This window comes from Nematostella vectensis, chromosome 12 (assembly GCF_932526225.1).
Source record: "Nematostella vectensis chromosome 12, jaNemVect1.1, whole genome shotgun sequence".
NCBI lineage: Eukaryota > Metazoa > Cnidaria > Anthozoa > Actiniaria > Edwardsiidae > Nematostella > Nematostella vectensis.
Window position 1 is genome coordinate 7227240 of NC_064045.1, and position 11566 is coordinate 7238805.

General features: G+C 42.8%; 2 long non-coding RNA genes across 2 annotated transcripts; one reads left to right on the forward strand and one right to left on the reverse strand.

The window, feature by feature from the left end:
* Positions 1-5887: 5887 nt before the first annotated feature.
* LOC125557293 lies at positions 5888-6750 on the reverse strand. Its single transcript, XR_007305210.1, has 2 exons — positions 6184-6750; positions 5888-6021 (listed from the first exon to the last, which is right to left on the reverse strand). It is a non-coding gene; the product is annotated as an uncharacterized LOC125557293 (long non-coding RNA).
* A 1376-nt stretch (positions 6751-8126) lies between these two features.
* On the forward strand, positions 8127-9041 carry LOC125557294. The gene is made up of 2 exons (XR_007305211.1): positions 8127-8744; positions 8908-9041. It is a non-coding gene; the product is annotated as an uncharacterized LOC125557294 (long non-coding RNA).
* The last annotated feature ends 2525 nt before the right edge of the window (positions 9042-11566 follow it).

Here is an 11566-nt window from a genome sequence, read left to right on the forward strand (position 1 = left end):
TAAGGATACCGTGGTGGTGGTGGTGGTGGGGGGTCTTAAGGATACCGTGGTGGTGGTGGTGGGGGGGGGCTTGAGAATACCGTAGTGGTGGTGGTGGGGGGGGGCTTGAGAATACCGTGGTGGTGATGGTGGGGGGGACTTAAGGATACCGTGGTGGTGGTGGGGGGAGGGGGGGTTTGAGGATACCGTGGTGGTGGTGGTGGGGGCTTAAGGATACCGTGGTGGTGGTGGTGGGGGGGGACTTAAGGATACCATGGTGGTGGTGGTGGGGGGGAGGGGGGGGGCTTGAGAATACCGTGGTGGTGGTGGTGGGGGGGGGCTTAAGGATACCGTGGTGGTGGGGGGTCTTAAGGATACCGTGGTGGTGGTGGTGGGGGGGGGGGCTTGAGAATACCGTAGTGGTGGTGGTGGGGGGGGCTTGAGAATACCGTGGTGGTGGTGGTGGGGGGGAGGGGGGGCTTAAGGATACCGTGGTGGTGGTGGGGGGGCTTAAGGATACCGTGGTGGTGGTGGGGGGGGGGGCTTGAGAATACCGTGGTGGTGGTGGTGGTGGTGGTGGTGGTGGGGGCTTAAGGATACCGTAGTGGTGGTGGTGGTGGGGGACTTGAGGATACCGTGGTGGTGGTGGTGGTGGGGGCTTAAGGATACCGTGGTGGTGGTGGTGGGGGGGACTTAAGGATACCGTGGTGGTGGTGGTGGTGGTGGTGGGGGCTTAAGGATACCGTGGTGGTGGTGGGGGGGGGGGGGAGGGGGGGCTTGAGAATACCGTGGTGGTGGTGGTGGGGGGGGGGGGGGGGCTTAAGGATACCGTAGTGGTGGTGGGGGGAGGGGGGCTTGAGAATACCGTGGTGGTGGTGGTGGGGGGGGGCTTAAGGATACCGTGGTGGTGGTGGCGGGGGGGGGCTTAAGGAAACCGTGGTGGTGGTGGTGGTGGGGGGGACTTAAGGATACCGTGGTGGTGGTGGTGGGGGCTTAAGGATACCGTGGTGGTGGTGGGGGGGAGGGGGGGGCTTAAGGATACCGTGGTGGTGGTGGTGGTGGGGGGGCTTAAGGATACCGTGGTGGTGGTGAGGGCTTAAGGATACCGTGGTGGTGGTGGTGGTGGGGGGGGGCTTAAGGATACCGTGGTGGTGGTGGTGGTGGTGGGGGCTTAAGGATACTGTAGTGGTGGTGGTGGTGGGGGACTTGAGGATACCGTAGTGGTGGTGGTGGTGGGGGACTTGAGGATACCGTGGTGGTGGTGGGGGGGCTTGAGGATACCGTGGTGGTGATGGTGGGGTGGGGGGGTTAAGGATACCGTGGTGGTGGTGGGGGACTTGAGGATACCGTGGTGATGGTGGGGGGCTTAAGGATACCGTGGTGGTGGTGGGGGGGGGCTTGAGAATACCGTGGTGGTGGTGGTGGTGGGGGGGGGGGCTTAAGGATACCGTGGTGGTGGTGGTGGTGGTGGGGGCTTAAGGATACTGTAGTGGTGGTGGTGGTGGGGGACTTGAGGATACCGTAGTGGTGGTGGTGGTGGGGGACTTGAGGATACCGTGGTGGTGGTGGGGGGGGCTTGAGGATACCGTGGTGGTGATGGTGGGGTGGGGGACTTGAGGATACCGTGGTGGTGGTGGGGGACTTGAGGATACCGTGGTGATGGTGGGGGGCTTAAGGATACCGTGGTGGTGGTGGTGGTGGTGGTGGGGGACTTGAGGATACCGTGGTGGTGATGGTGGGGTGGGGGGGTTAAGGATACCGTGGTGGTGGTGATAGCGACGCTCGATGGGCCGTTCGTGGATAAAAATATAATACACGCCATGCCAAATTCTACCAGCCGGAGTAGGGTGCTTCGCATCAGTTTGACCTTGCTTTGTATCTCTGAGTCTTTTCCGACGTCCCTAGACCTAATTACCACCCAACTTATAGAAATTTAGCAGTGATAGAGGGAACTCTAAATGTCACCGAACAGCGCTAAAGCGGCCCCAAATGCGCTCTAAATCGCTTAAACGTGGAATTAATAGACGGCTACAAGTACTACATCACGTTGGATTGAATTTATTACATTTATATGGAAGAATACTTGCATAAAGTAACAACTTCAATCAGCCGGTCGGTTCAAATTACTCATTGACAGAGCCTGGGCTACCTGTGGAGAACGCTGTCGTTGTGGTAGTTTGCCCGCTCAAGTCGATCGTCCAACTGCAAGCGAAAAAGCTCCAAGCGCTTAGAGATTAGTCTTCTTCGAAGCCCCCAGCGATCGGAGTCGCACAACGCTCCGAGCTTTGTGTGACTCCGACCGCTGGGGGCTGCGAAGGAGACTACTTAGAGATCAGATCTTTATAAGGGGCAGACCATTTGACTTTTGAGGGGGGGGGGGGGTGGGGGGTGGCTGATTTTATGTCTGATTTTATGTCTTTATGTCAACATGGCCGCCACGCATGCGTAATAGTGCACATACAATGTCAAAATGGCTGCCATTTATTATAAGGAAATGTGAGGAGACATCACAATTTATCAAATTTTCTCGTTTCAGAGATTTTGGGCTCACGATGCAGGACCCGAAAAAAAAAACCTTGCCATTCGAGTGATACACTTTCCGTTCAAACGATGCCAGAGAAAGCCCTATAATTGTTCCTTGGACATTGCACTTTTGTTCGCATGAGTGCATACAATCCTTCATACATTCTCTGTAATTTCATTGAAATCGGGCATAAAAGTAGTCGTTTAAAAGGTAGAACTGTTCGCCGCATCACAGGTGCAGGACTCGAAATTGGTAAATCGACTATCCTTCCATCAAATTGGCCAATAGAATAGGCAGTAGCGCCTTCCAATCTTGTTCCCGAAGAAATAACATTTGATGTAGTTATGCCTAGTTCAGGAACCATTATTGTTGTCTTTAAGATACAGACTGAAGCAAGAAAACGGTGCGCTCCGCAAGAACAACTTCTCTCCGTTCGTCCGTTCTCCATTTTGTTTTTAAACGGCCCCACGGCTTTCTGGTATAGACACAGGGGAACCATAAAGCCTTCCTAAAATACATTTTTTTAAATTTGCGCATTTAATGTTTTCCAACCTCAGCAAGACTGCCGCACTCCCATTATCCCATTATCATTGGACGTATCAAATCAGAGATGCCCCTTGCACGTTTAAATACCGCTAATACTACTTTGATTTGGAATTTTAGTCAACCTGATTAAAAACTTCTAGTGTAACAACAAAAGGGAAGCCCCTGTGCTGGCCGTCATCTTTTTTTTTTTTGATACCGCTGTTATTCCTCGCGGGCCTAGCAAACTGTGAGCCCAGAGAAACCGCTGGCTAATGTCCCTTATTTCTGGGAATGTATAGGGATTATACATGGTAAGACCTTCGCTATCAAGCTCTTACCTTGCATATTAAGTCAGATAAAATAGCAAAAAAAAAAAGCTTATTTGAAATCTCTCACATTTGTTAGAATGTTTTTTAAAGTTCTGTTGAAATATTTCACAAAACAAGGACATCTTTAGGGGGTGAGCATTTATATAGATCCCATCTTCTGAATTTTAATTGATGGTTGATATCTCTGCCTATATGTGAACACAAAGAGGAAACAACCATTTTAGTTGTTTATGAAAGATTTATCTATTTTATCTATTTATATTCAATATGTTACAGTTTATATATTGATCTATTAAACCTTTTTATTTATTTATTTGTTGTTTTATTAAGTCTTAATAAAACAACAAATAAATAAAAGGTATTTCAAGTTTGTGACTTCTGTTGTACAACTAAACTTTTTGGATTGCAAAGGGCAGTATAGCAATCATCATTGAAAAATCTTCATTCTTATTTCAGAATGTAATTTCTAAAATAAAACCATTGGAAACTAGTTTTATCTGAAAGGAGGAGACCACACTTATAAGTTTGAACATAGGGTGTGATAGTGGAAAGGGCGAGTCTCAACCAATAGAAACTTTTAAGAATATGGTGAGGAGAAATACAAAACACACATAGCAAAAATATAGAGGGAAACGTTTTATAGAGTAAAAACATCAAAGTTATCACAGAATTTTGATTTTATTTCATAGAGTTAATCTTTTCACAAAATGGCTTTGCAACATTTTTTTTCTTAAACTTGTGCATGAATTTTTTTTCTGCTCATTTGCTTTGCATGCAATTTTTTTATTTGAAATGTAGCTTGCAGGATATATATTTTTTTAAATCACCCCCCCCCCCCCCCTCTCAAAAGTCAAATGGTCCGCCCCTTAAGACGAATTCTTTCTTGAGTTTAACGAGTGAAAATTCGCCTGCTAGAGCGTCGGGCTGCAGCATGAAAATATTGTAAACAAAGGATAAGTTTTCCACATTTTGTCTACGACAGCGTTTCTTACCAAAATGTTCACACTGATAAAAATAAGACAACGATTTAGTGTGCACTGACCGAAAAGGAACATATTTCTGACGTTCCATTTTGGTATCTCGAAGAAAGAAACTGCATTTAATTCAGTCAGAATAATTTTGATTTCATCGGCTGTCAGTTTTAAATTGGCTTAAAGTTCTGCCGTGTCACGCGCCCAGAACCAGTCTTACTAGGAAACTTATTCAGCGGCTCTTCTGCGATAGTGACCTTTAGGAGCTGTACAGGACCCGAAATGATCCCAGGACCCGAAACGATCCCAGGACCCGAAATGATCCCCAAAAGTACCCCAACTGATCCTCGGACCCGAAACGATACCGAGGAGTCTCCGAAATCAACCCCAAGGAATTGCGGTAATGGACAAAGGGAAAGCAAAAACAATACTTGCAATTCTTGAAGCATAATTAAGGGTTAACAGCGACTCGATTTCTAAACAACGTTGCTTAGAAATATCAAATTCCAACACAATACTTTTATTTATTACATTGCCCGGCGTTAAACCCATAAACAGAGTCCAAAACAAATACACAACTTTAAATTTCTACTGAAAGGAATACAGCATAAACATAGCACAGCTTTGCTCAGATCAACCAAACATTTGAACTTCCATCACACTCTTAACATTTTGTGGTTCCGACACATGACTCTGACACTATAAATCTCATTTCCGGTAAATATCACCCCTAAAAATTAATATTCATTTGACAACCAAACATGTATTTCACCACGAAATCCTTGTTCACACGAGCGTATATTTACTGACACATTTTAGGCAGCCGGTTTGATCGAGATGATGGAATGACAAAAGCACACTGAGTAATACACTCGAACAACCCTTCTACTACCTATGCAAAATATTAAAAGGATGTGGCTTTTGTTGAAAGCAATATTATGTAAGTTTTGGATTTCCTCATGTCAGTTGGCGTACACCCCGGCATGATCTCATGATATGAAAGGTCTTAAGTGCACCAGTCCCTTAGATTCAACTGAGGAGTTCCAAATAAGAAATTTCAAAATCGCTCAAAAGTGGTTTAAAGTTAGCCCCTGGTTCTCTTATCATGGTTAAAAAGTTTGAGTTACAAACAATAAATATTTTTCGAGAAATTCCGAATTTACGATTTTGCCTATCAAATCGCCGATTTGGGGGCATTTTTCACCTTGCGTAAAAAATCGCAAAATATTCTTTAAATATATGCGGAATTAAAAATAGCGATACAGATCCTTAGAAAGGAGTTGATAAGGTATAAATCGAGTGGTTTCTTCACTTTTTCCGACAAAAAAAGGATATTTTATTGCTGTCTAAACATGTCAATAAAAAATGTCGACTTGAATAATAGTCTAAATTAGGGGCTTATAAAACCGATGGTACATGGATTTTCGCAGAAAATTTGCACTTTGAGCAAAGATTGGTGTTATTTCTTTCGATTCAGCAAATAAAAAATTGGGGGAATCAAATTCCCGAATTATAATGAAGCCGAACGCAACCCCATGTCAAGCTCAAATAACACGCGATTTTCTTGACAGCCGTCTTTATTAGATACACATACCTGTTTGTACAGGAGACAAATCACAAAAAATAATCTCTACCCTTGCTGTATACTAATCTCAGATGCTGTATAATTGTTTTGGTTCATCCTTGGAAGTCACTGGAATTCAATAAAGACATTACAATGAAAAATATTTGCTATTTTGTACAGATTTCATTTAAGAACGCCTGCCGGAATGGCAAACTTTGAAGGTTTGTTTGGGTTTTAAAGTTTCTTTACGCTTCATTGAAGTAAAAGATATTCAAGCACATTAGTTCTTACCTTCTGTCAAGAGGTTTCTAGGGAAAAGGCCGATTTGTAAGATAAATTTCAATGTAAAGGTCAAGTACTTGAACACGAGTCTGGTTTCAAATGACAACAACTGATCAGCGGTCTACCAGATGAGCATGCGTGAATTTCCAAAGGAAACCCGATATAAAGAATAGTTCAACTAGTCGGCTTGCAGTTTTTATTTTAGATTGTTTCTCATTTTATGTTCTTCATTCTAAAAAAACATATTAATGATGCCAAAATTATTTTAAAAATTAATATGGGATATATATATATATGTATATGCGTATGCGATACTTGACATTATCATGTCACTCACAGCAGGCAAGAGACCATGATGTATCATGGTCTCTTGCAGCAGGACATCACCCGAAAGTAGGAGATATCTCTTCTCAGCTGGCTCGCCTGTTGTGAAAGCGTAATTCTAGATAGGAAACACCAATCGAAGAATAAAACACAAATACCACAAGCAAACATGCTTCGTTGACATAAGGGCATAAGCTGGAAGAATTGTCACACTCCCTCAAAGCGGCATCCTGTTACAGTAACACCTCCGTTAGCCACGGCTTAGAGCAACACAAAGAGATCACATTAATCTGCTTCTTATAAAATCAGGCAAGCTAGAATTGTAAATCAGATGATGCTTGATATTTTTCTTGATCATGACTACCTGTGATTACGCTGTTTGCGTGGGTGGTCCTTGTGGCCCTAGTGTCGATTGCAATTCAAAGTGCGTTCTTCTGAAAGACTGTAACAAGGATATTCGTGGACACAAGAAGCTGCTTAACATATCAGACAAGTCTCTTCAAACTGAGTTTGAACTTCTTCTTGCTAGAGCTGGCAAGTGAATCATGATTTAACGACCGGAGTATTTGTTAAGCGCGCGCGTAGGTGACTCTTGAAACGCAAATGTAATCACAGGTAGCCCAGGCGATGGTTGTTTGTTCGTAGCTCGGAATCCGGCTGTTCTGAGTGGGGACGAGTAAAGCGACGACGAGTAAAATGAGTTCTCTAATAAAAATCTGACTATCCCCGAAAGAACAAAGAGGGATTTTTTTATGCCTTTGCAGTATCTTCACGGGACTTTTACTTGCCGGATTTGGCTGCGTACCAGGGTTATCTAGCTTATGCTTTATAGTTTTGTCTACAAATAGCACTTTCATTGGGAACCGACCTTCGGCCGTTGTGGGGGGATGCGTTCGCAACCCCAGCATCCCCCCTCCCCCCTGGGTACGGGACTGCATTTTGCTTGTTCTCTGAACATATTTTGGGGAGTCCCTATTTCAACTCAACCTCCCGTTTGGTAGACTCGACTTCTTTATCGTTGTGTGTGTGTGTGTGGGGGGGGGGGGGGGGGGGGGGGACGGAGATTTCTTTTTCATTACAGACTTTGCGCAAAAGTACAGACTTGCTCACAGGCTAAAACATCCCTCGCATTAAAACAATGTCAATTAGCATTATATCTTTCGTTTAGCGAAAGTATTATTTTACCCCTCATACACGGGGAGTAGATCGTCGTCTGTATCGGAATCATAGACATGTTCATTCAATCTGTAGCAAGCTCCAACTGATTTTGTAACCCTTTTCCAGGCAGTCTTGTTGGCATTGCACAGTTGTTGGTCTTGTTATATCAAGCAAAGTAGCCAATAACAAGTTACTGTTCTCACGGCAATCTACGATTGTGTTTGTGCAGAGCGGCTTTTGTTTTTTTCTTAATACAATGCAGGGAAGTAGCCAATAGAGGTTCATTGTTCTAACGGCAATCAACAGTTTCCATTGAGTTAACTGACAGCTCAGTGTTTGGACAGAGTGATATTTGTTTTCTCTTGCTACAAAGTAGCGAAGCAGCCCATTTAAAGTCACTATTCTCACGTAGTTGCCGATTTTCCAGCTACCGATTTATCAAACTATTCATTCACCTGAAGCAAGTCGGTAATTTTGCGCAAAGTCCGTAATGAAAAAGAAACTCTGTCCCACCGGCGCCCCGCAACAAGGGCACACTTGCCCTAGGGACTCCCACGCAAAATGTCAGCAAGCTGTTTTTTCTTTGGCGACAATTTTTTATTTTATGTATATGTTTGTGTATTTAAAAATAAATAAATAAAAAAAAACCGGTCCGCCGAGGTCCGGTCCGCGTAGGTCCGTGAAGGTCCGGTCTTCCTTTTACAGAGACCCGCTCTTATTGATAAAATTTCAGCAGTAATCAAGCAGTGCTCATGCGCACACAACTAATATGCAGATAAACGTAAATATACAATTTTTACTCTTACGCCTAAGTTCTTTACCAAATCATCAGATGTTTTTGAAAATAGACAAACAAGACATGATATCGACTTTTTATCAAATATGGTTTTCTAATAAAGAAAGACTAAGACTCAAAACTGTCTGTTCTTATGGGGATTAGGATACCTGTGGAAAGTCACGCATTCTAATCTGGCAGACGGCTGATCAGTTGTTGTCATTTGAAACCAGACTCGTGTTCAAGTACTTGACCTTTACATTGAAATTTATCTTACAAATCGGCCTTTTCCCTAGAAACCTCTTGACAGAAGGTAAGAACTGATGTGCTTGAATATCTTTTACTCCAATGAAGCGTAAAGAAACTTTAAAACCCAAACAAATCCTTCAAAGTTTGCCATTCCGGCAGGCGTTCTGAACTGAAGTCTGTACAAAATAGCAAATATTTTTCATTGTAATGTCTTTATTGACTTGCAGTAACTTCCAAGGATGAACCAAGACTATTATACAGCATCTGAGATTAGTATACAGCAAGGGTAGAGATTATTTTTTGTGATTTGTCTCCTGTACAAACAGGTATGTGTATCTAATAAAGACGGCTGTCAAGAAAATCGCGTGTTATTTGAGCTTGACATGGGGTTGCGTTCGGCTTCATTATAATTCATAATTCAAGGTAAGTCATAATACTGCACTGCTAAAGAGACAGGCGATAAAACAGGGAATAAGTCAGGCGCTTTGTCGGACGGAACACAGCGTCTTAGGCGGTGTGCGACACTTGCAGACTGCAGACTAGGGTGAAATTGATGATATCGGAAATTCGATGATTGGCAAGTTTCCTTTCAGGTTTTTTCCAGCAAAATTCTTCAAAATATTTTGTTATTTGCTGTTTTAGTTCGGCTTGTCAATAATCGAATTTCCGATATCATCGAGTAAGTACGCGTCTGCTCTGTCTCCTATTATCTTTGTTCAACAAAGGAGTTCTTTTGTCTCTATTCTTCTCGTTCTTTGTGTCGAGGTGCGGATATTGTTCATTTGCCCAATCAAATTGCAGCTTGCAAGAGCTGCGTACTGACCCATATCATCTACAGTCTGCAAGTTTGGTCTGCAAGTGTCGCCCACCGGTAGGTTCATTACCTACATACCTCCCCATGGTGTTCACGAGCGTAAATAATTTTAGCCGAACTAAAACAGTAAATAACAGAATATTTTGAGGAATTAAGCCGGAAAAAACCTGAAAGGAAACTTGTCAATCATCAAATTTCCGATATCATCTGCAGTCTGCAAGTGTCGCACACCGGCGTCTTAGGCGTCCCAGAGCACCTATATCCGGTTGAGGTTCGATGATAGAGCTGTTCCACAGTAAGCAGAAAATGCGCGGCCAACCTTCTATTTAACCCTGCGTGCGCAATAAACGGCGCGCTAACGTCGCATTCTCTACTATCTCTGTGGTTTTCTTTCTCTTAGTGTGATTTTAAATTTCACAGAGCAGCTCTAAAACAGCCCAAAACTGCTTAAACTTGTAAATGAAATACAACTACAAGTACTACAACATATTGGATGGAATTTATTACAGTTTTACAGACAAAATCTACCATAAAGTAACAAATCCATATGTGCTTTTTTAATCATCAATGTAATTTAATACCAGCCCATTGGGCACCCTGTGTTCTGGAGAGCCAGCAGGGAGGAGGATGTTTGCCCATATAACGCTAAATCTCAATACAGAACAAATACAACAACAACAAAATACTATGAGAAAATGATTTTAAACAAAATGCAGTATTTATGATGTAAAAAAACTAAATAAGAAATTACTGCCTTTAATTCTCAATAAACAACATTCGATATCGTTAGGCTTAAATAAATACAAGATAAGATAATCCAATGGAGCCGGTGCCAGGCTCAAAGGTCGTCCATAAATTATATCGTACGAGTACGCGTAACACCCTGAGATAGCACAGGTATGACTCAATATGCCTTTTGTGAGATACCTCACTATACCCGTTCTTAATTGTTATTAGTCGTTATCCACCTGTGTAAAGTATCAAACCAAAAGTAAAGTCATTCGGTCTTTCTCTATTGCTAAGCTACTAGTACTGCATAGAAACATTTTGTTAACCATGCCTAAAACGCTCGCAGACGGCGCACACACTCCTCTGTGTCTACGGCTTTCGGTGTAAAACACGGTTTTCGGTGTTACACACTCCTCTCGGTGTCACACACTCGTTTCGGTATCACTCACTCTTCTCGGTGTCACTCCCTCGTTTCGGTATTACTCTTCTCGGTGTCACACAATCGTTTCTGTATTACTCACTCTTCTCGGTGTCACACACTCGTTTCGGTATATCACTCGCTCTTCTCGGTGTCACACACTCGTTTTCAGTATAACTCACTCTTCTCGGTGTCACACACTCGTTTCGGTATTACTCACTCTTCTCGGTGTCACACACTCGTTTCGGTATCACTCACCCTTCTCGGTGTCACTCACTCGTTTCGGTATCACTCACTCTTCTCGGTGTCACACACTCGTTTCGGTGTCCACTTGGTGTCCCTGGTATAACAGTTCTAACAGCCGGTATAAAAAGGTCAATGACGTCTCCATTAAACGCTCCCGCACAATGCTAAAGTATCACCCTTCAACCATTGATTTGCAGACGATCGTCGTATTTTTTAAATGAGACTTGCTGGAAAAAGATTTACAAGTAAACTTGCAGGAGTTCGTGTTACCTACACAGGCCTTCTAACGTTTTAGAAAATCCCGGGCGTTTGCCCAGGCTAAGACCATTTAAAACGGACAAATGAATGAATTGATAAATGAATGAATGGATGAATGAATAAAGGGATAAATAAATATAACGGATAAATGAATGAAAGGATAATAAATAAACGGATAAATGAATGAATGGATAAATGAAAAAAACGGATAAATGGATCAATTAATAAACGGATAAATGAATGAATAGATAAATGAATGAATGGATGAATGAATAAAGGGATAAATAAATATAACGGATAAATGAATGAATTGATAAATGGATTAATGAACAAAGGGATAAATAAATATAACGGATAAATGAATGAAAGGATAATAAATAAACGGATAAATGAATGAATGGATAAATGAAAAAACGGATAA